The sequence below is a fragment of the Lissotriton helveticus genome, chromosome 4_1, assembly GCF_964261635.1.
Source record: "Lissotriton helveticus chromosome 4_1, aLisHel1.1, whole genome shotgun sequence".
Lineage (NCBI taxonomy): Eukaryota > Metazoa > Chordata > Amphibia > Caudata > Salamandridae > Lissotriton > Lissotriton helveticus.
In genome coordinates, this window is record NC_136063.1 from 1,056,857,353 (window position 1) to 1,056,881,784 (window position 24,432).

At 41.6% G+C, this 24,432-nt stretch overlaps 1 protein-coding gene across 6 annotated transcripts in view; it reads right to left on the reverse strand.

Annotated features, from left to right (window-relative positions):
- The window catches only part of CTNND2 (catenin delta 2), a 3,216,642-nt gene that overhangs the window by 650,096 nt on the left and 2,542,114 nt on the right, over positions 1 to 24,432 (reverse strand). The window lies entirely within an intron of this gene.

Here is a 24,432-nt window from a genome sequence, read left to right on the forward strand (position 1 = left end):
CTACCCTATTCATTTTGGTTCTTGATTGTGGTTCCTTGTATTTATATTTTCCATCACCCCTCTTAATACTTGCTCAGTCCTATTTCTTTTTCCATTTTTCTCTACACCAGTGGCTTTGTGCACACCCCACGTTCCAGTGTCCTTTCTCTATTTTCATTCATTTTCCTTTTCACGGGAGCCTGTGCGCATACTCGGCGTCTTCCGGGTTATGGCTCAGACCTACCGATGTTATTCCTTTTCTACACATGCCCGTTTCTTGGTGATGGGTAAGTTTTTTACATCTTGTCTTTTCTGGATTTAGGTGGAAGTTTCGCCGCTTTTTTCTTTCACACCGTAACTTCATTCTGACAATGGGTGTTCCCGCATTTCTTCATTTTTCTATCTCGGTGCACTTATCACGTATCCTGGATCTTCTATGGCTAAATTTTTGTATCTCACGAATCTATTAGTCTGTTCACGAGCACCAAACTTCGCTTCACGTGATATTTTCTTTCTCACTATTTAGAAGCACATCTCTTTATATTTCTATTTTGATGTCCCTATTTTGGGGATCCTGCATTTTCTATGGTTAGATTTCTTAGCCCTTAAGCTCATTAGCCTTTTCACGAGCACCTAACTTTGTTTCCACAGGACATGAACTTTTCTCTTTCCCTTGTTCATACGTATATTGGGTCTTCCTTTGGCACCCTTTCACAAAAACTTGTTTTTGAACACATTTTTGTGCTCTCCGTGTTCCTGTACATCAGCAAAACTACAGAGTGTTTCATTTCTCTTTTTCTCTAGAAATATATCCCCCTGAAGAAGTGCTGGTTCAGCACGAAATGCATTGGGGTTTCCATTGTACCTTATGTTGAATTGTGCCATGATTTGATATGGAGATATTTTTTCGAGAAGTTTAACCAACATATGAAGAAATATGTATTAATGAACTATCGCTTTTGGATTCACTTGAACTACTTTAATGAATAAAACTTTCATGAAGTTTGAAGATTACGGTATTCAACTTCAAGTTTATTTATGATCACGCACTTTTAGTGCATCCAGAGTGCTCAGGGCAGTTCTTACCCGGCGTAAGACTTCTCATTGTTCCTAAATAATAATTAACCCATGTAATGAAGAAACATTTAAAAAGAAATAAACAGTAACAGATGCTGAAACAAGATAAGGCAAGTGCAAGGAAACTAAAAAGTTAACGATGTCTTGAACATTGATTGGCAATCTCAGAGAAAGATCAATCAGGGAAATTGGCTTTGCGAGGTCAGTTTCGGGTGAAGAGGTCAGTTTCTTGCAGTTTATTTCAGAGTAAAACTGGTTAATGTGTACATGACCTGGGGAGGCCAGGCCACCTTGTTCGTCAGGCTATCTTTGCAGGCCTACGTGGCACAGAGCAACAAAAAAAAGAAAATGAAGTCAGATTCGAGGAATTACAGAACCTTAATATGTGGAATTATCAAAAATGATTGGGTTTATTAAAAAAATTATTAATTAAGCAAAATAATTATTAAAAATAAGTGCTACAAAATTCGTTTTTTACTATTCGTGAAGCTTAATACTTAGACTGTGACCTCCTAGCATTATAATTTAATTTAAGCTATGTTATACTGCATAATGAGGACATTAGCATATAGAATTTCACTAGGCGCAGGCGTGACAAACTCTTTTTTTCTAAGGAATTACATGAAAAATGTCTAATGTCCAATATCTGCAATTTGTAAAGAACATTCTGAGGATGATTAATAAGTAATGCAATTGTGGGATCTTTATTTTTAAGTGCCCCAAATATCAAAGTCGAATTTGGGTAAAATGTGGGCATTTTTGCCATTTACAATAGCTTTAAAGTGCTTTAGGCTTCAGTAAATGCATACATTTAGGTATAATACAAATTTGCAGGTTGTTCCCATTTGGGTTTGCTTTTAAATGGCTCAGTGAGCCAATGTGCCTGGTGCAGAGGTTTGAGTTTAATATCAGGGTGGAAGGTTTTAACTTTAGCTGGGCCTATTGAGACGTTCATCCATTTAAGGTTGATGAAATAAGTACCATTGCAACAAGCATTTGTTCTAAAAACTGGTATGTGTGTTATTAGGTTCTGTGAAATATTCACAGTAAATGTTGTTTAATAATCTGAGAATAGAGATAATTTTTTTAGCCCCTAAAAAGGATAAATTATTTTTCAAAATAGAGTGAATTATTGCAGGTTGGGAGGAATTAGGAAGAGATTTTGTCTTTGACAGCCTAGGAGAGCTGCAGAGGCTGGCTCAAGTCCGCTGAGGTGTTATCTTTAGTTACCCTGTAAACAATGAAAGCAGGCTGTCATGTCGACATCTGTGACCTCGTAAATTAGGGCCTTGTCTATGTGAAGTGCAGAATGACATTGCTAAACGTGCCTCTAAAAGGGGGGGTTTCTGGTTTCTCTATAAGAAGATCAATACATTGCAGAACTTAATTCTAAAGGGAAAATATGAAAAAAGGGTGTTTTTGAAAGTCCCAACATCATGCTAAATACTCTGCAGAAATGATACATTTGTATCCCTGCTCTGAAAAAAATAATGTCCGCTAGTTGCTTTTATTTGACAAAAAATTAGGTATTGCATTAAGTCTTAGACAGAAAATAAGACAAAGCTCTTTATTAAAATTTTGAAGGCTACATGCTTAAGCGAGAACGATTTGCCAATTAAGAATTATTTTTCACAATGGAAATTGTGGCACAAAGCTAACATGGAGTGTCAGTGAAACAATGTTACTTTTAGAAAGTTAAAATGGCTTAATGTTGCAAGCTGACTGACAAGATGGTAACAGTTAAGTAATGGAACTGTATTTTTGTGTTTATTAATGTGTATCATGTTTTGTCTTCTGATTAAAAGTTATAAAGGATATTTGTTTGTTATGAGAAATGTCTCTATTTTGTGTGTTGTGTATTTTTTTTGCTTCTGCCCACAGATCATTCATGGATTGTTCTGGGCGATTTTAAGGCTGACAAGACACGTGAGTTTGGTTGGTTGAAAAGAGATGTGTTTTTGCGTAACTCCTTTGGAAAGGAATGTTCATGTGATTTTCATGTTTGTGTATTTGGTCCTATCATGAATTGTTCCTGCTGGTCCTGTGTGTCAGAAGCGACACAGTAAGTTGTGTTCGACAGCCAAATCTCCACTAACTGGTGATCTGCTGTCAAAAGGAGGGTGAGGATTTTACGCCTGACAAATTAAGCAGGCCTGAATATTGGGTTTTGGCTGCAGGTTCACAGTGCATAAAGTGCATGCAATGGTGTTGTGTGTTACCGCTTATTTACATATGCAATTGTACTTTGTCTATGCATTTTGTGCTTGATATACAGCATGTATATCTGATGGCTTGGCATGTGTGTGTGTGTGTTTTTTTTATTTTATGCATGTTTTTGTTTTATGTTGCTGCCTTACATACTATTACAAGTTCACCTGTGTTGTGAAGGGTTCTACATGACGATGTATATCGCTGCACAACAGTTGGGTGAATTCGCGCTGATACTAAATTGTACAGATATGATTTACAGACAACACTTCACCAGTGTATGTCAAATTTGGCTATATAGTATTGAAGTATTGTTCACCTTTTTTATCATAAGTGGGGATGTCATAAATATGCTAATTTAATCATGTATATATTTTTTAAGGAGATTATGGCTGGTAACATTTATGTTTTTTAGTTTGTGCTAAGGTAAAGTAGATCCTAGCGCAAACCAGCTTTTTCTGGGATCCGAATGCGCTTAAGAAAAATAGGTAATTAAACTGGTTCTATTCCACAGCGATCCTCAAATGCTGCAAGATCGCCTGCCTGCCCATCTATCACGACCATCTCATGATGGTACAGGCTGGCAGGTGCAGTGCCGCGTGAGCGAGTTCCCAGCAGCCATCCACAAGGGTCTAACCATGCAGAATTTTTAAATATATTTTTTTATTTTACAGAGTTTTATATAGCGCGAACTTGACCAGAATCGGGTATCAGGGCGCTTTACATAGCACCATTCGCATTACATGAGGAGACATTCATTTTTGTTAGGCACTGTGAGATTAAGTGATTTGCCCAGATCACAGGATGTTCAGCCTCATTGCCAAAACTCCAACACAGTTCTCCACATTCGAGGTCGACCGCCCTAGCCGCTAGGCCAACTCCTCTCCCCAGAATTGTTCTGACTGGCTAAGGGAAACTAACCAGGATGGCTAAACAGCCCGACTGAATCTCAGTGGGTGCACCTGCACCATTCTCTATCTTTCCCATTCATATTTTTCAATCAAGATTGGCCAGAAAACTATGTATTAAGCTCCAAATGGTTGAGAAATGTGCATAGAGATGCTATACAGCTTTAGCTGCTTTAACCCGTTCGTTGCGTGCGTTGGCCAACAGCAGTCGCGAGCACTACCTCCATAGTGCTGCACACGTCTGTTGGTCGTTGCGGCCCCGCCCGCGCACGGAGACGTCCTCACTGCGGCAGATTCTACTCCGCGCTAAAGGGGTTAATAGCCCTACACTCTGGGACCCTATTTGGATCCACCAGGTCAACAGATCCAATATTATACTCTTTGTCAACAAAGCAGTCTGCAAATGCAGCATTTGCCACACCAATAAGTCCTTACTGGGCACAACTCGTGGTATTATCACACATCAACCAATGAACACTACAGCTTTTACCACCTAAAACGTTTTCGAGAAACAAGCCTGGCATCGCAGTGAACTGTTTTCTGTAACTTTCTGCCTCTTAGTATTTACTAGATTTAATATGTTTATTCACTTATACCAGAATGAAAAAGTTTACGTATTTCATTTGTAACGTTATTCTCACCTTGAAACCTCAAGTGCTGATTATTCAGAAGGAAGGCTAAATTCAAACTTTCATTGGCATTCCAGCATAAAACCTGTCCTACAAATCCTTCCCAGCTACCAAATAATCTACTCTGTCTGATACACAAAGTTTTAAATAAGAAAATCCCCAAGTAGTTCTGAATAAGCATTGGCAAAACCAACAGATCGCACCCAAGAGAGCTATTGTTTTTGTCAATGTTTCGTACTAATGATGTACAGCAGCACAGCTACTCTCCAATATTGTTAAAACTATTTATAAAGAGAGCACTATGACGTGGGCCACGCTAGCTGCATCACATTTCTTTTTTTAATCGTTTTAGCCCTATGCTCACCATAGGCAACACAGAGGGAGGGAGAGATGGATTGGCAAGAGGGAATGGGATAGCACACAGACAACAGAGAGTGGATAGCAGAACTAAGTAGGTACGACTTTTCTAGAGTACACAAACACCGAGGTGCCTTAACGCTAAGCGAACCTCCAAAACGGCTGGAAAAAGACAACTAACTTACTTGACAGTGAGAGAGAAAAGCTACATTTTTAACGATTTCCGAAAAAGGATGAGACTCGGTTGGGATCTTAAATACAGAGGCAGAGTGTTCCACAAACCAAAAAATAGTGGCTTCCTGTTCTACACACAAACCTTTACCATCACCTCAAAAAAATCAGACTGGCATTCTTATACGGCGACACAAGATTCAGCATCCTCTTACTTTTCCCTTCAGAATCTATAAGACACCTAAAAACTGCTTCACTTTTTATCTGAAATCCTGCTATTTTATTTAGCTTTTAAATAATTCCTCTCTATGGTTGATAAGCTGAACATTTAGGTGGATGGATTGAGGCATTTGTGAAAGCTTAGATACTTTGAGTGGTGAAAAGATGTAGAATGACAACATTCAATTACAATTAGACAATGGAGAAGTAGATCCTCAGAAGGAAACAAATAATTAGGCCATGAGTCAGGGTTGTTTGAATACAGCCAGGAGAAGATAGCTCAGATGTTCTATAACAGCTGAAGTGAAAAGAGTCACAATTGAAAGATGTTGGACATGTGAGTGGAGGAAAACCCTGGGAGCCCCACCCCTAACTCCTACACCCCCTCGGTAAAACCCCCATTGGTGCCTTACCATTCTAGCGAGGAAGACAACACTGAATTGCGGGGAATAACACCACCCGTAATGAAAGACTTTTTCCTCATCCCGCAGCCTGGAGAAAGTGACCCAGAAACAGTCTGCCCAGAGAGAGGCTGGACGAATCACCAAAGCAGCCAAACAGAGACGCAAGGAAAAAGTCAAGAGTGGCAGAAAAGGCCGGAGGAAAGCACGTCCAGTGTGTCAGCTGCGGGGAATCAGCCAGAGCAGATGCTGGAGAACCAGAGATGATTCAGGAGGCTGTTGCTGACACCAGATTCCAAGAGACCGGAGACGAAGACCCGGAGGTTCCTGATGAATAGACCGAGGAATGGTGAATCCCGGAGGAGGCGCTGAGAGCGGTATGTAACCTGGGGTGAGGGAAACAGTAGGCAGCGAGATAGAGGGAGGCTCATTCTCGCGAGTGTTTTTTGTATCCCTTTGCCTTCACAAACTGCATGTCCTACACCCGACCATCCCCACCCGAGTAGAGTGAGTGGAAGAACGAGGCGTTACTGGTCACCCCACTGAGAACCGTTGGTCGCCTGACCCTCCTTCCTTTTTTTGGTTATCTTCCCCTATGCTTTTTTCCCCTCACCCTTTTGGCCAGTCCATCACGTGGTGTGGTGGAAGTTGTAAAGGTCAAGTAGGACCTGTGTACTAACCGCTGCCTTTTGCTTTCTTTTGAGATAGCGTGCTGGAACTTCGGGAGCCAACCAGACTACCTCAAGAAGCGACAAGGAATCCCTCCAACGTCAAGGACCACAGATCCAGGGTGGAACCAGTCCAGCGTGTGATATATTCCTTTTGCCTGTGCGGACTCAGGACACTTTGTTTTTGTTTGTTTGTTTCCCTCTATCCTGAAGTCGCCCAACTGAACTCTGTTTTGCCTACATTCATAATCCCCTATCTGTGTTTCATACCAACAATAAACACCACAATATTGATCCCATACAGCCTCCTCACTTCTGTTTCCGACCGTCCCTCCGACAGTGAGGTTCTAGATTTTCAGAGCAGCTAATAGAGATGCCAAATTATATGGTTCAAGGAGGAAGGAAAGGGGAGGAGTTTTTGTGAATTAGTTTGGAGCCAGCAGAGAATAGATGTAATGCTAGAGAAGGTAAAAAGAAAGAGTGCAGATTTGGGAGGAGCGACTTTAAGAATTTGCATATACTCCTGCTCTTAATTTAATATACAGACACCTCTTTAACTGGACAACATTACTCCTATTTGACACCTCGAAATGGAGTATACTATCATCAGCCCATTAATTAATGTAGATGCCTGTTGCTATCTATGAGCACGTGGACATGTAGCGGATGTGTGCAGCGGCTGTGCCGCTGGCATGCCCCTCTGCGCCCATCCACGTCTGGGCAGCTCCACAGATTTTTTATTGACATTATGAGAGGAGGTTGAGTCTGTCACTTGTGTGCCTTTCTCCTTTATTAACTTATATGGGCATCAACGTTGTAGCTGCAGGACTTGCAGTTTCAGAGTTCGTTACTTGCATGACACCAGCTCCCTTAGTAGGGATAGTAATGTGTTAACCGTTCCTGTCTTTGATAAAGTAGTAGGGTCCAGAACTGCTGAATCAGAAATTAAGTTCAAAGGGATTCTCGTCATTGCTATATCCTTAGCAAAACATAAAGTGGAATTTTTGAATTTTCTTGCATCGCATGACCAAGATTGAGCTTTTGTTACAGAATTATGGGCCAATTAATCCTCTGGCCTGGATTTAGTTGATCTAATTTCACCAGGGTATTCCAGGCTTTTGTAACAGAATTATGGGCCAATTAATCCTCTGGCCTGGATTTAGTTGATGCAATTTCACCAGGGTATTCCATCTTAAGATTGGATAGAGTGGTGAGAACATTTTGGCATTAGTTCCTGTAAAGCTTCCTGTAAAGCTTTCTATTTCAAGTTTAATTTGTCTGCTACTAGCACTTTTGTTGACATTCTGGTCTATAGGCCACCTGGGCCTAGAATGTTCTTTCCTACTGAGTTAATGAATCTCATAGAACCATTTATAATGAAGAGTGGGCTGACCATGCTGGGTGACTTTAATTTGTATCTCGAAGAGAGTGCTAACAAACACTGTATAGCACTAATTAAGTACCAATCTGATGTTTTTGCTTGCCATGTGGAGTATAACAGGGCTAATCTTTGAGCCCTATGTTATTTAATCTTTAAGTGTCTCCACTTGACACAAGTATTCATTCTTACGGGCTGTATGCAATATCATACACTCATGACACACAAATCCACCGTCGGCACCACCTTCGAAACCTGCATCTTTCCTGAAGGCTGGAAATGAGGAGAAGTCAGACCCTTACTCAAGAAGCCCCCAGCAGATCCCACGGATCTCAGGAACTACCGACCCATCTCCCTCCTCCTCTTTGCGGCAAATGTCGCAGAAAAGACCTTTAACATCAAACTAACAAAATTCATCGAAGAAAACTCCATCCTCGACCCCTACCAATCCGGATTCTGCAGCAGCCACAGCACTGAGACCGCTCTACCCGCCGCCACAGACGACATCCACACCTTCATCAACCAAGGACACAACACAGCCCTGTTCCTACTTGACCTCTCTGCAGCCTTTGACACAGTCTCCCACGGCACAGTCACTGCCAGACTCCACAAAGCCGGCATACAGGGAACCGTCCTCGACTGCTGGCTCCGCTCCTTCCTCGCCGGCAGAACCCAAAGAATCAGACTTCCACCCTTACTCTCCGAACCCACGGAAACCAACTGCGGAGTACCCCAAGGATCGTTGCTCAGCCCCATCTACATGTCCCCCCTTGCCGCCATCATCAGACAGCACAGACTCAGCATAGTATCCTACGCCAACGATACCCAGCTCATCCACTCCCTCACCAAGGATCCCATCACCAACAGACTCAACTTCCAGGAAGGAATGAAAGACGTTGCATCCTGGATGAGCAGCAGCTGCCTGAAGCTCAACTCGGAAAAGACAGAGGTACTTGTCCTCGGACCCTCCCCCTCTACATGGGACAACTCCTCGGGCCCACTGCCCTCGGCAGCTTCCCACCCCCACAGACCACACCCAAAACCTTGGCATCGTACTCAACTCCTCCCTCTCCATGACCCGACCGGTCAACGCCGGCGCCTCCACCTACATCAACACCCTCTGCATCCTTTGTAAGAACTTCAAATGCCCCCCCCCAATCAAGGAAGACCGTCATCCACACACTCATAACAAGCAGATTGTACTACTGAAACGCCATCTACACCAGGAGCAACAAGCCTCAAAACTCCAGAGCATACAGAACACCGCAGATAGACTTGTCCTCGGCATCCCTCGACATGAACACATGCCTGAAGCTCAACTCGGAAAAGACAGAGGTACTTGTCCTCGGACCCTCCCCCTCTACATGGGACAACTCCTCGGGCCCACTGCCCTCGGCAGCTTCCCACCCTACGGACCACACCCAAAACCTTGGCATCGTACTCAACTCCTCCCTCTCCATGACCCGACCGGTCAACGCCGGCGCCTCCACCTACTTCAACACCCTCTGCATCCTTTGAAAGAACTTCAAATGGAACCCCCCCAATCAAGGAAGACCGCCATCCACACACTCATAACAAGCAGATTGTACTACTGAAATGCCATTTACGCCAGGAGCAACAAGCCTCAAAACTCCAGAGCATACAGAACACTGCAGCTAGACTCGTCCTCGGCATCCCTCGACATGAACACATCACCACATCACCCAGCACCTGTGTAACCTCTACTGGCTCCCGTAGATAAAAGAGTAACTTTCAAGATACTCACCCACGCCTACAAAAGCCTCTACAACAACAGACCCCAATACCTCAACAACAGAATCTCCTTCCACGTACCCAAGAGGAACCTCCGATCTGCCAACCTCACCCTCGCCGAACCTCTGCTCACCCGCAGAGCAAGAACAGGTGGAAGAACCTTCTACATTCCGGCCAAGAACTGGAATGAGCTGCCGATAAACATCAGACACGCCCCCACCCTACAGATCTTTAGGAAGACTTTCAAGACCTGGCTTTTTAACTGACCGGAGCTGCTCTCTCTCTCCCCCCCCCCGCCATTCCCCCAGTGCCTTCAGACCCTCATGGGTAAGTAGTGCGCTTAAAACTTCCTTGATTGATTGATCATTGTCTCAATCCCTAAGTACTCACCAGCTACTGCGGATAACTTTGCCCATTGAATGTCTGTGGTCACAGGTTGGATGGAAAGGAATTTTCTCAAACCCAATGGTGAAAGGCAGAGGTGCTGCATTTTGGGACCCAAAGTTCGATTTGAAATGACAACTGGTGACTGGAAACTTTAGGTACTCTCCCTGCTCTTGTGGAGAAGGCCAAAAACCTCGGGCTGATCCTAGATAGTGAGCTTTCGCTTATTAGACATACCAAGCATGCGGTCATGCCCTGTTCTGGCTCATTAGGAAGTTAAGGAAAATCTTCCCCTTTATACTTTTTTGGGCACAGAAACAGGTGGCTCTGGCATTGGTCATGTACAGAATGGATTTCTGTAATGCCCTATATTTGGACTCAAATATTAGTACCTAGACAAAACTGCAGGTAGCACAGGATGCTCTTCCAAGAACGATTCTTGACATTCCGAAACACCAATATGATGCTGCGGGGCTGCGTGAGCTGCACTGGCTCCCCATCGTAAGCGGATCAGGTTTAAGGCTATCTATATTGTAATTAAGGCTTTCCATCAAGATAGTCCATATGAGTGCAGGGGGATGATTCACCAGTACATTCCAGGCTGAAATCTCCATTCAGCCCATTATAATCTGGTCATTCTGCCTAGTGTCCAGAACAAGAGATGGGGGGTGTCTTTTCGGTTGCAGCAGCCAGACTCTGGAATTCTCTCCACCACTTTTTGACTAGGATAAATGGACACTTGTTTTTTAGAAAGGAGCTTTAGACCTGATTTTATAATAATTAGGCAGACCCCTACTAACATGTTAATGTTGGAATTGCCGCTGGTTTGTAGCAGGCTGCTGTGACTATGGCACTTTGATGCGTATGGGTAATTGTTGCATCTTATGAACTAAAAATCTAATAAAATCCAATCATACTTCCAGAAAGTCATTAAGCTGGCTGGGTCCAAACAGGGACGGTGAGGCGAACAAAAAAACGATAGATTAAACCTGGATATGTGACTGGGGGTGAATGTTTGATTTGAACGGCATTCTGACTATTATTTGTACTTTTTGATTCAATGATGCACCAGACCAGAATTTGGAGTGAATACTTTAAAGCAGGTTGTGTGAGTCAGATGGAGGGCTACAAAATAATCAAAGCAAGAGAGGCCAGTGAAAAAGGCTTTTTAAGAAGACAACAATCAAGGCTGTATCAGATGCCAAAGAGGAAGTAACCTTAAGTAGGAGAAAGGATAATTATGACTAGTGATATATTTTATACCATGCAATAATCTGATGATGTAAGGTGAGATGCTTTCAGAAATGTTGTTTCATGTTGGCTATAAAGACAATGAAATAAACGAGCAAGAAGTTAGAGCAGAAGTTAAGGGAGGTCATTTAATTCTGGAATTTGGCCATTGTACTGATGAAGATGTTGCCAAATCCTGTTGCTTAAGCAGGAGAGTGTGTTCATACTGACGAAGGGAGGGAGTTCATCGGTTTCTTCACAACCTGCATTTGGGGGCTTCCTGGCATGATCGCCCTGGGGGCTGAAATCGTGGAGAGTTCAGTGGGCCTAGCGGGTCTTGTTTACTAGGCACGGGCCATTCATCCTTTGCAGCCCATGTGGCTTGGGTTGACACCCATCGGTCGACCCTGTGGTGAGTCTCCCAGCTGCGGAGGCTCTTGCAGAGTACCCGGAAGGCATGGAAGAGTATCAGTGGCAACGCAAGCCCAGATTGCCTGCTGTTGGGATATTTGGCGGTGCAAGCCTGCCAGGCATGACCGGCTACCCTGAGGCCTAAATGCGGTGTTGGCGCGCTAGACCTGATGGGGCCTCATTGTGGGTGCTTGAGCCCGACAGGAGAACTGACTTTGTGGCATGGATCCGCCTGCCCTGAGTGTCCGCCCCTTCCCACAGCTGGAGCCCAGCATGAGCTCAAGATAAAGATCGGCGCCAGGATCCAGCATGCTGTCTCCGCCTACCACCACCCCAAATGACCTCTGTTTCATCAGTTTTTCTAATTGAAGCCATTTGGGGCATTTCTTGAACGATTCGTCATTGTTTATATTGTGTGTATGTTATGGGAGTGGCATTTGGTAGTCAAAGTTTTACCTGTGTACATTTTACTCTTTGGTCTTTGAATAATATTATTGTCTGCCTTTGTATTGTGAACCTAAAGTGTTTCTGTTTGTCTTGGGGCTCACTCCCTTTGGCCCTTGTCCACGCCATATACAAGTACAAAATAAATAAATACATTATATATAAGAATAAATGCAACCTTCAACGTTTGTAGCATCTTATAAGACCTTTGCATCTTTAAGCTCAGTGAAACTGATTTGCATACGACATTTCCTAGCAAAGACACACTTCAGAATACAATACATTTGGGGCTCTGCATAAGTGCCTGCAGTGCACTTATGTTTATAAATATATATATCTTATATGTATGTTTATGAATGTCTATCCTTGAATTGATAAAAATACACGTTTTCTCACTATTAATCACCTTGTGAAAAAATAGTTTGAGCATAATGTTAAACATAAATTCAACATGAAAAATTACTTTTCTGATTTTTCTGTTTCGTTGAAGAAACAGTCGCTGTGCCCTTCTCTTTTCCATACAGTACTTTGTTTTTTTGCGTAAAACTGCAAGCTTCAGCAACTTTCATCTCAGAGTGCACACAACTCTGGACAGAGAGGTGATTAGAGTTTTTCCGCTCAACCAGCTAAGCCAGATCGGTAAGTGCTGTGGTGCAACCATGCATGAAACTGCTAAAATTGACATTTTGGAGGACAACAAGGGACAGCAACATATATTTCTGTAGAATATTAATCACCAGATTGTGATGTAGCAACTCGCACATCTACAAAACTAGTAACTATAACATTTAAAAGACCCAAATATATCAATTTTCTTTATAGAAAACAACAATGTTTCTTTTTTTAAGATTGTGCTTAACGTTTAACCTAAATTGTTTTCATTTCCCACAAATGCATCTATAGATGAGTATGACAATATCCTGAGCCATCACACTGGGCAATTGATATTACTCTACAAGTGATATAGAGATACAAGGCCGCAAACACAAAGATATTTTCGGCAGTAAATATATTTTTACTGCCTAAAACACTTCATTTACGCCAGCCAGCAATTCACAAAAGGAATGCTGAATGATGTAAATGGATACTACCCTGCACGTTTTCTCCGTGCAACTGTACTACCTTCCACATTTCACCTTTCACACTCATGTATTATATGGCAAGAGGCACCCTTAGAACGAATTATGTGATAATATAACCGGCACTGTACAACACACAGCGCCAAATCCTTAGTAGCCTTTTTAAAAGGACTGTCACAAGTTTCAATATATTACTTAGCTGTGTAGATAGGATCAACGCGCCTGTCAATATAGAAGAAAGGAGACATTTGGACCCCATCTTGTACGGTGATGGAATATTCTCTCCGCCACAGCTAAGTTCCGCCCGCCTCATTTAAAGTTGGGTGGAACTTGAGTATGTAGATAGCGGGGACTACTCCATCAATGCCACCAGCATACACATCCGACGGCCCAATGGATTAACAGCCATCAGAGATTTGACCATGTGTTCGCCTACCCTATTTAGAGAGGGCAAACAGTTTTCACTGGCCATCACCAGCAGGTAAAAATATTGAAAACCCAAATATAGGTAAGTAAAGATTTAGCCATTTCTAAATTCCACAAATAAATACCTTAAAATGTAAATATAGATATACATATCATGGATCCGAGAACCCTCAAGGTGAAACCAATGTGCACACATTGATGCGTTAAGTGGAAAAACTTAAACGTAATGAAGTTTCCTAAATGGTGGGAAGTTAAGTGGCTAGGTAAATACCTCGATGTGGGAAGAGTCCCTCGCGGGCTAAGAGTATTGATAGCCCCCACTTTTGCGAACCCCGATCCGGAAATGTTGCAGGAGTGGGCCACGAATAATGCACTGTCATCTGAGAATGTGATGAAGATATTGATTAAATATGCGAGCAAAGACCGAGACAGAATACTTGAAGAAATCAGAATTATAGAGACGGAACTCGAAAAACTGGCAAAAGACCGACCGACCTTGTAACCAGACTTAAAAAGCATGAACAAACAATACAGGAAAGGAAAGCCACAAAATTCTTGAGGGACAGATTGGATTATCAACGGGGCAAAATGTATACATTTGCCCGCCGGTTTGACAACATCCGGAGACAGAGACTGTCAAAGCCCACAGCAGCTGAATTAAGGAGAGTTTATGGGCAGCAGGCAGGTGCTGAATTGAGTTCAGAAGCAAGTTCTCTAATGAGTTCTGATGTAGACACCGGGTCAGAAGATGGCAATAGAAATGACATTCAGAACTCAAACCAGCGCGAACCACCATCTGTCATTGATGAATTGCGTTTTTTACGCATAGATGGACTCAGAGCACGAGACCAAACCCACAATGGAATAGACAGGAATACCAAGGCGGCGTAAAAACCGACGGAGTAGGAATGGAGCTGCGCTCTGGAGCGGAAATCAAGGAACCGTTTCAACGCAGGTAATGGAAGACCCCATGACTGTAATCAACTTGACAGATTAACAGCTAACGGATGAGGAGACTCAAATATTATCATTGGGTCTATCTTTCGCTCTCCGGACAAATTTCAACTATACCCAAACCCGTATTGACTTCTTTAAATTCATAAGGAAGCTAAATCTTTAAAAATTATTTTTCAACAGGAGGGAGGATTCAAAGAAAAAACATACTGACACACAAGAGGTGACAAATCTTGAAGTCGGGGACTTGGAGATACTGCATGATTTGCACCAACTAGAATATGAGTGTGAGGGTCTGCCAGCACCTGGGACTGTGAATGAAACTGCTGATCTATTGTGTTTGGATATATATGATAGCACAGCAACAGTTTTTAAACCTAAATCAATATTCACCCCCAACACCCCTAAAGATACGATTGATGTCTTTTCTGAGTTGGTAATTGAAGACTTAAAACAATTGTCAAGATTGTCTAGCAAGGCATTCCTGAATAGTAGTAATCAACACGATAAAAAGTACTCTCCCCTTGTCAACAAAATTAAAAACAGAAAAGACATTGTAGTCCAACAGTCGGACAAAGGGGGCAATGTGGTCCTCTAGACACTAGATTTATACCATGAAGAAGCTAAAGCGCAACTAAGAGACCCTCAATGTTATCTTAAGGTGCCTCAAAGCAACCTAGTTGAAGTCAAACATAAATACCTGAAGGATCTGGGAAGATGGCGGGGTCAATCATGAGAGGGAATGGAAGGCAAACATTGCGGCTTGGATCAGGTGTATTGACAAACTGTTTGTGGTGTGGGACGACCCGTGGAACGGAGCCAAGCAGTTTGTACAGGATTGGACAAGAATGCTCTGAATCTCAGATTCACAGATAACATCAGCCAATCTAGGGTATCTTTTCCTGACCTAGAGGTATATATCAAAGACAATGCAATCCACACCCATACATTTAGAAAGCCCACAGCTAGGAACTCCATCCTGCACACCAGGAGCTTTCATCCTCAGAAACTCATAATGAGCATCCCTTATGCCGAACATCTGAGGATGAAACGTAACTGTAGCGAAGCATCAGCCCTTAAAGAAGCCCAGACACCCCTAACTAAAAGATGTGTGCAGAAGGGCAACAATCCCCAAGTCTTGGATCGGGTGCTTGAGAAAGTTAACAGAATTGAGAGGAACACATTACGCAAGTCCAATGAAGAAAAATCCAGTCAAAAGAGAAAAAACGCGGGAGATCAAATAAGGATGATCACCGGATACACTGCCTACCAGTCTATGGTGAGAGACAGTCTGAGTAGGCACTGGCATATGGTGAAAAGAGACCCAATCTTAAGTGAGATTTTACCACGCAGACCTTTAATAACTTTTAAAAAGGCTAAAACAATGAGGACTGACCTAGTGAAGAGTAGTCCAGAGGTGGGCAAAGCAGAAAGCTGGTTAAAAGTAAGCCCCGGCTTTCATAAATGCTTTAAGTGCAAAGCCTGCAAAATTGCATGTAATGAAAGACAGGTAATAACACCCCTCATGACCAGCCCTTGGAAGATCAGGTGCACACTGAATTGCAGAAGCGACTACGCTGTATACATCTTACGATGCACCTGCCCGAAACTATATGTGGGTAGCACCATATCCGAATATTACAGCACCTAAGGGCAGTGAAAAACAATGACAAGAACTATGTAATAGCTCGCCACATTCATGGATTTCATAGAGGTAACACAAATGACCTGTCTTATTTTGTGGTAGATCAGGTGCCCAAACTAAGAAGGGGCGGAGACCGTCAGGCCAGATTATGTCAATTGAAGTCGAGATATATAATGCTGTTTAACACAAAGATCCTATTTGGGTTGAATGCTGAAGAGGATTTACATGTCCATCTGATGTAGTGAGGGTATCCAGAAACAGAGTTTTTAAGCAATTACTTTTATAGCAGGGCAATCGTTATTGTATAGATGGAGATGGACGGAATTGGAGGTTTTAGTGATGTTATTTGCTCCTATCGTTTTTTAACATCATGATTGTGTATAACTCGACCATATGGCAGAGCATCTATTGATGTAATGAGGACATTGCAATTAATGTACATGATGAAGTTAGACCGATTGATACACTTAGAGTCCCTAGGTAGAGTTTAAAAAGCTGCCCTTTTATTCTTCGAGGACGAAAAAGTTTGTTTGCACTTGCACTTAATTGTCCATGAAGAGGTTATATACTTAATTGTGATCAAGATTTTTCATGCGCTTGCACTTTATAATTGCCTATTTGCACTAGCACTTGCACTTTCAATCTTTTAACAACCGGGCATTTGCACTTTTTGATTCTAGATGTAATATAACCGAAAATTGAAAATACCCGTTCCAGCTATGGTAAATGAGTAAAGACACAGACAAGCCAGATGAGCAGCACTTGCACCTAGACCGGACCTGTGTATTTTTGATTAAGCATTAGATATTCATCATGTATATAATGTTTGGGAATAGATTTTTGTCTGCCATTACACATGAGAGATGAGCAAGTTCATGCGAAGTACATCCAATGTATTGATTGTTTTTATCATTTTGTACCTTTTGAATTAATTATGTATACATTTGTGAACTGAAAGAACTAGTAATAATGCAATGCACAATAAGAAGTAGTATTATTGAGTGAACCCAGTAATTGGTAGTACACCTGAGCATCTATTTGCACTGATAGATTTTGTGGAAGAATAGTCATTCCAGTATCTGCCAGGGTTCCTTTTGCACTAGCACTTTATTGCATTAATTTACAGATAGTAAATGGTTTCTCAGCCCTTCTATTTATCGAATGTTGCTAAGGAAACAGGACGGCGTCACAGTGAAACACGAGCCCCGAGATTGGAATTTGTAAATAATTTGTGACAATATAGTTTTAATTGTCAATATATTAGAAAATTAGATTTTCATTAATTAGGAATGATATGTTTAATTTCTTAGTTCAGACTGTATTGGGGATGCAATGCTATCCATGTTCATTTTAGCAACTGAAACTTTTTTCTAAGTCTGTCTTCTATATCCATACTGAATTACGAACCAAGTGACTGTGTGACTCCGCTTTTTAATGGCGCAGGAAAATGAGGATTGTAATGTGAGCAAGGCAGGAAGTGCCGAAACACGTTACGGCGTATATTTTAATAAACCTAAGAACTAATCGTTGATCCTACGTCCGTGTCTGTTTCTTCAACAAGTGAATCGGTAGTTGAGTGTGTGTATATATATATGTATATATATATTATATATATATATATTTTTTTTTTATAGTTAGGACCTAGTAGGACCTAGTTTCCATAGGAAATCTACAACATTCTATTTGGAATAACTTTGGCGCCAGTGGACTAATCTTCGCGAATTTCTCCAAGAAAATGGCCTGCTCGGTTCCGCTCCTTCCCTGAGAGTTTGGGGGTGATTCGTCAAGTGGGGGCAGAGAAAAATGGGGGTCCCAAAACGTGTTTTCCCCATGCAATTTTCCATAGGAACCTTTAGCCAGGGCTACAGCCCGAACGGCTGAACGGAATTACACCAAATTTGGCAGAGAGGTAGAATTCAGTTCGCAGATTGTGCTTTTTGTTAAATAGTGTAAATCCGTTCAGTAGTCTCTGGGAAAATTACAAGTAAAATCATAGCGATAGCTAGACACGGAGTACGGCACGCGTACGTAAATTCGTACAATTACGAGCACGAGCTGCATGCTGATTGGCTGTCAACTGTCTGTCAACACTCCAAATCAGGAAGTGTTGGCAGCCATCTTGTTCGTCACTAAAACCGAGTCACAAGAAAACAATAAAACAAAGTTGAGATATAAGGAATGGGGGCAGGGTAGAAACATCCTGACCCTCTAGGCTTGCTCAGGGGGTCGCACATGGATTTTTAGGGTCAATTTTTATTTTTTTTTAAATAAAAAATCGCGGCGTATGCGTATTGTACGCGTACGTGGTGGAAAAGGGAAAAAAACCTAGAAGTCTGTTTTATTCATTAGGTCTTGGGGGCAAATTCTGGGGGCAATTTTTAGAGCTATATTTCTATGACAGTATGTAAAACTTTCCGTTTTTTTTTCTGCACCAGTTGTACTCTCTACGCATGCGCAGCCTTGTTTGCAAGTGCACTTTTTTTCTTTTTCTTCAACTTCGCCAAGCAAACCTCTCCTGATTTCAGGTATTAAATTTGCCGCTTTCTTTTACCGGGTCGTGTGTGTCATCCGCTGCTATACTTTTGTAATATATTAATAAACATATTGTATATTTATTTAAAATGTAGTGTCGAGGCGCCAAACGTTGATTACATACTCCGTCCACCGCCATTTTAGTAGTTTTCCTCTAGTATTTTTATTATACCTGTTACTTCCATTTTACCCTCCGTATATTTTGTCTGTGATCGATGAGATTTCGTGCCACAGACACCACAGTGTTTGTCCTTGGCCTCCGATCTTATCAGACTTGGTCACACGTATACCTAGAAACTAATTTGAAGGACGTAATCCACAGCCATTACAACGCGTGTTCGTCAACACAAAGACATTATTAAGATTATGCGTTTATCATGCGTGGTAATTGCATACTAGTTGTAAAAGCATGTGTGGCAAAGCGATATGCGTGCTAATGGTTTTGTGGTGACAATCACGCCTGCTTATGAACCGAGTCTGGGTGTGGTGGACTCCAGGGCACCAGGCGGAGGGCCACGCAGCTCACCTCATACAATATAGAAGTAATATAGGATTTTTGAAATAAAAAAAAAAATGATTTCATAATTATCCTAGATAATGTCTACTGTTAGTATATTCATTAAATACATGAATATATGTTTTTAAACAATTAAAAACATTAGTGTCTTTTGAGTACGGGGCACCATACATGATGTCACACAGAAGCTTTGATGCGACACGTAACGTGAAAGCGTATTCGTAGCATATGCTGAGAATGATTAGCAGTACAAACTATGGTGCAATCATTCTCTCACTGTCAAATCAGAGCACAGGGCGCGCTATGAGAATGGTTAGAAGTGGTCACTCATTGGAGATCCGAATCAGCTGTGTGGCTTATCCACGGTATCATAACCCGTTACTTTTTAACCTGTTTAAGTTTGAGGTTTGCATGAAATACTATGCTATAGGCAGATATGGATCTTTAGCCAGCGCTTATCTCCATGAAGCTTGGTTATTACCATTTACATATAGGTGCCTGAGGGAGGGAAAAGAAGTCTATCTGAATGGCGGGGATTGCACAATAGCACCAGATCACTCTTTAGTTTGTAGACACATACAATTGCATGGCTCTTGTAAACAAGATGCCCCTAATTTGGACTGAGTTTTGAAAGGCACTCCGACACCTGCTATCATACCAACGTTCAGTTTCCTGGAAACTAGAGTTATTTACTTTGAAATAATGCAGATTGTTGTGCAATGTTAGCAGGCATCGCTTACATGATTACAGTAACTGAGCGCGTGGTTTGCTATAAAAAAGTTGTGTTTACTCCTCTGCATGGGAAGCCGGATGTTTCAATCTGGCCGTCGATTCCGACCTTGAAAGCATAGTCAACCAAATGAGTCGTATAAGAGCGCTATTGTCTCAAAAAGAGGTCACTCTTACATCTGCTAGAGAAACATTTGTCCTTCATGTAGCAAACACCGGCACAGAAGTCCATGCTTTATTAAATACAGACGTGCTCTTGAATTTTGGGGAGTTAATTTAGAGTATCTTCAATGCGTCCTTGACTACGGGGTTAACGTACTTTTTAAAAGTTAGAAGCAGTGGCCTTGTGACTTCTTTTCAAATTATATTTGGTGTCTTTTCGGGATTTTTTCATTCGATTTTTTCCAGCATCTTTGGTGGATTGCGGTTAATACTCGCATTAGTTGCCGGTGTGCTTTTATTAATTTGTTTACATAAATATGGATGCACATACTGCAGCAGACGACAATATGTCCCGGCTGTTGCTGGTCCGCAACCGAATGCTTAGTTATTACGGAGCGCTGCCTCTGGCTACATTGAGTGCAGTTTATGGATAATCGTTTCGATTCTCCTTTTTCACATGCGTTCAACCTGTGTTCCATTGCCTGAGCTGCAATTTCGACTGGGCCCTGGATTTGTGTCTCGGCAGTATGGTGTCTCCCAACGCGAATTATGACCAGCTGATGAGCCCCTTAGTGGTTCATGACTTGCTCTGTTCTAGCGGAGGGATTATGGCCTTAGCAGCGATACATGTTGGAATGTTTTTGCAGCAGCGCTTGAGTTCTTGGCACGCAGTTACATTGAAGATGACCCGAGTTTTCCTCCGATGGTGATAGAGGCTCCGGTCATTGAGGAACATGTATGTTCATTCTCACTATTAAATTGGATGGCTGAAATGTTTTCAGATGAGAACAATGACTTCCTGTTGGAGGCTGTTGCTACATACTGTGCTTACACGCTATTGGATTAAGACTGTTTGATTTTTCTAAGTATTCTTTATTATTTAGCTACTGCTTTCTATCAAACAGCAAAAAATTTGGGGGGAAATGTGAACTTGACTCTGCTTTTTAGGCTTGGACTCTGCGTTCCTAATTCGCCCATGTTTATATCACGTGCTTCAATCGAGGGAGGGTGGCTTGGACTCTGCGTTCCTAATTCGCCCACGTTTATATCACGTGCTTCGTTCGAGGGAGGGTGTCGTGGGCTGAGCCTTGCACTCACACCCTGTTAAGTTAGCATGGGTTTATTAGAAGCTTAAACTCCATTTTTGCTTTCTTGCTCTGCTTTGCACACAACACGCACTTGTGATGTTGTTTAGAGAAGGTTGAGTATTTTGCTTTCTATGAGAATAATTTGGTATGCTAGATTTGTAGACTGCCTCGCTAGTTTTGTGTGTATAGTGAGAGCATGGAACATCAAGGTTATCTTGAATACTGTGTCTGTTATTCAGAATGATCCTCGCACGTTCGAGCCATAACACATATGCAGCTGTGGCCACCTGTGATACTGGCGCGTTTCACAATGCATTGTGGAGGCAAAGTTACACACAGTTGGAGAACATTCGTATCTTGACAGTTTGTGCAGAACGGAATGTGATCCACTACTGCTGAGTACCAGAGGTATGGGTCTGCCCATGTAATCCTATGATACTTTCTGTAGTTATAAACTAACCTGCTAGGTAGGGAGGGTGAAATGTAGGTATATTTTTTTTTTACCTTTAGCATTATAGGATGCTTTTTCCCTTTGTATTTTATAGAATAATAACAATGCAGACAACCTTGTTTCTGATAATATGTTTGGTTGTATTATCTAAGGTACTGTGCATCAGATTATGGCATTAGAAATAAACGTTTCAAAGTTGCATGTGTCTTTAATTACTTCTTGTTTTGGACTGTTGTAAGACTATAATGACAGAGTGCTCTTGTTATCCACCTTACTTGATGTAATCTAAGTTGCATGTTCTGGGTTGACTAGTCATTGGTGTTTTTGCTCTAGGGCGAAGAACCAATGAGTCACTGATTGCTAGTCTGGTAGGGGGTTTGTGTAGTAAGGTGGGTTTTGGTACACCGTAATTCACTGAGGTCCTAAGTCTTTATGCACAGTTCTGTGTAGGAGCAGAATTCCTGGAACAGTAGTTACAACAAAAAGGCTCGATAAAGGGCGTGCACTTTGAAAATGAACATAAAATAGAAGAATATTTGATAATCACAGCTAAGGAATGCAGCAAGTAGATGTGTGTATGTGTGGATGATGTGTAGACTGAGTGGAAGATGAAAAACATGAAAAATAAGAAAGGCTGGAGAGACGCAAACTACCCACTGCATTGTCAGTCAAGTGGATCTTTGGATTTCCAGCTCATTACACAGATAGGGTGTTGGATTCCACAACGGGAGCAAGAGAAACGAGTACCACATCTAAGGAAGAAAGCTAGTGCATAAAGTACACACAGTTGGGCAGATTTACAAGCTTGTGGGAAAAATTATGCAAAAGTGGCGCAAGGGGCTTGTAAATCTGCCCCAATGTGTGGTAGAAAAGATGCAAGAAAGGACGGAAGTGTGCAAATTACCCACTGCTATTTACGGGTAGTAGTTACCAAGAAGGCTGAATAAAGGGCCTGCACTTTGAATTTGAATTAAAGAAGAATAATTGATAAGCTCAGCCAAGAATGGTAGCAAATAGGTGTGTGTATTTGTGGATGTTGTGTGATTGAGCGGAAGATGACTAAGGTGAAAAATAAGAGAGGCTGCAGAGATGCAAACTTTCGATTTCTTTGTAAAGGAAGTGGTGTTTAGTTTTCCAGTGCATATATATATTCACTGAAAAAAACATAGGTTTCAGCCACGTTATTGTTAGGAATTAGCATTTAAAAAACCTTGCAAATTCACTGAAAAAAACATAGGTTTCACACACGTTATAGTTAGGAATTAGTATTTTAAAAACCTTAGAAATTCACTGAAAAAACCATAGGTTTCACATATGTTATAGTTAGCTGGACATTTCACTCATACAAAACCATTGAAATTCCACCGTTATAGTTAGTTCAGCTAACTATAACTCGCGCGCCCGCAATGCACTGCTGGTGACGTCACATATTACATCACTCATGACATGGTCAGTGACATCACTCATGACAATATTTTAGTCCTTGATATTCTGGTTGCTGTATTGAGATCCTGCTCTCGGCTGCATGGTAATTTTGACTACCATAATTACTCTCTTACAGTGCTCAACTTCTTCTTATGCCAGATTGATTAAAAATATAATCAGGTAAAGGAATTGGGGGGAAAAAAAATAACATATGTTACAAACCAAAAACAAATGCTTAGATTAAGTGTTTGCCTGCCTTTGCAGAAGATGGGGGTTTACATCATTAAACCTTGGTAGGTTCTTCACTCTCCAAAGAACAACAATTCTTTAAAAGTCCAATACGTGACTTGGATTATTACTGAAAAGGTACTCTTTTCGCGAAGGTAACATTTATCACATTTGCATTTTAATGCAGTGAGAGTCCCAAATGGATCCTATCCTTATTCAAGCATGAAATAGAAGGGCCACGTGCAATGACTGTCAGCTTCTGTCCAAGTGACTCAACCGGACAACACACCCCGGGGCTGAAAAATCTGCCGAGGACTTCTCAAGGGACCTTGAAGGTTCAAGGACGACCTGAACCCATCACACAACCCACAACGTGTGCTTCTCTCACAAGAATGGCAAATGCACTCAGCAATGCAGTTGGCTGTAGCTGGCTATGAGAAAAGATATTTACATGCCTCAATGTGACACACATATGGCAGTGTATACTGAATTTCACCAGAATAATTCGAATCAACATTGGTGGAAATATGTAGTCAAAATATAAAGATAAAGTTATCAGACTTCAACCAAAGGTGAAAGATGCTGATAAACATATGGTCTCCATTTTTAATACTGCTTCTCACTCATCAGTTGGTGTAAGGTGCAGTGTGTGCTCTCACCTTCTTTCCCATTAACTTATACTTTGGCTATAAATTCGTAAACTTTACAATAGCAGTTTTTCACATTTGGTGCACATACATTGAGCTTTTCGTTTGATATACTACACACCCTTTTATGGCCTAAATTCATGATGCTGCACCTTATTCCCATGTATTCACGAGTAGACACTGAGCGGTAGCAATCAAATAAGCTCACAATACCATTCAAATACACAACTATCGTTTACAATTGGGCTTGCTGTTTTTAGTCAGTACAGTAGACGTATTTCTGATACATTTTTACACTGGACAAAAAGGAATAAAAATATTGTGTAGAGACCA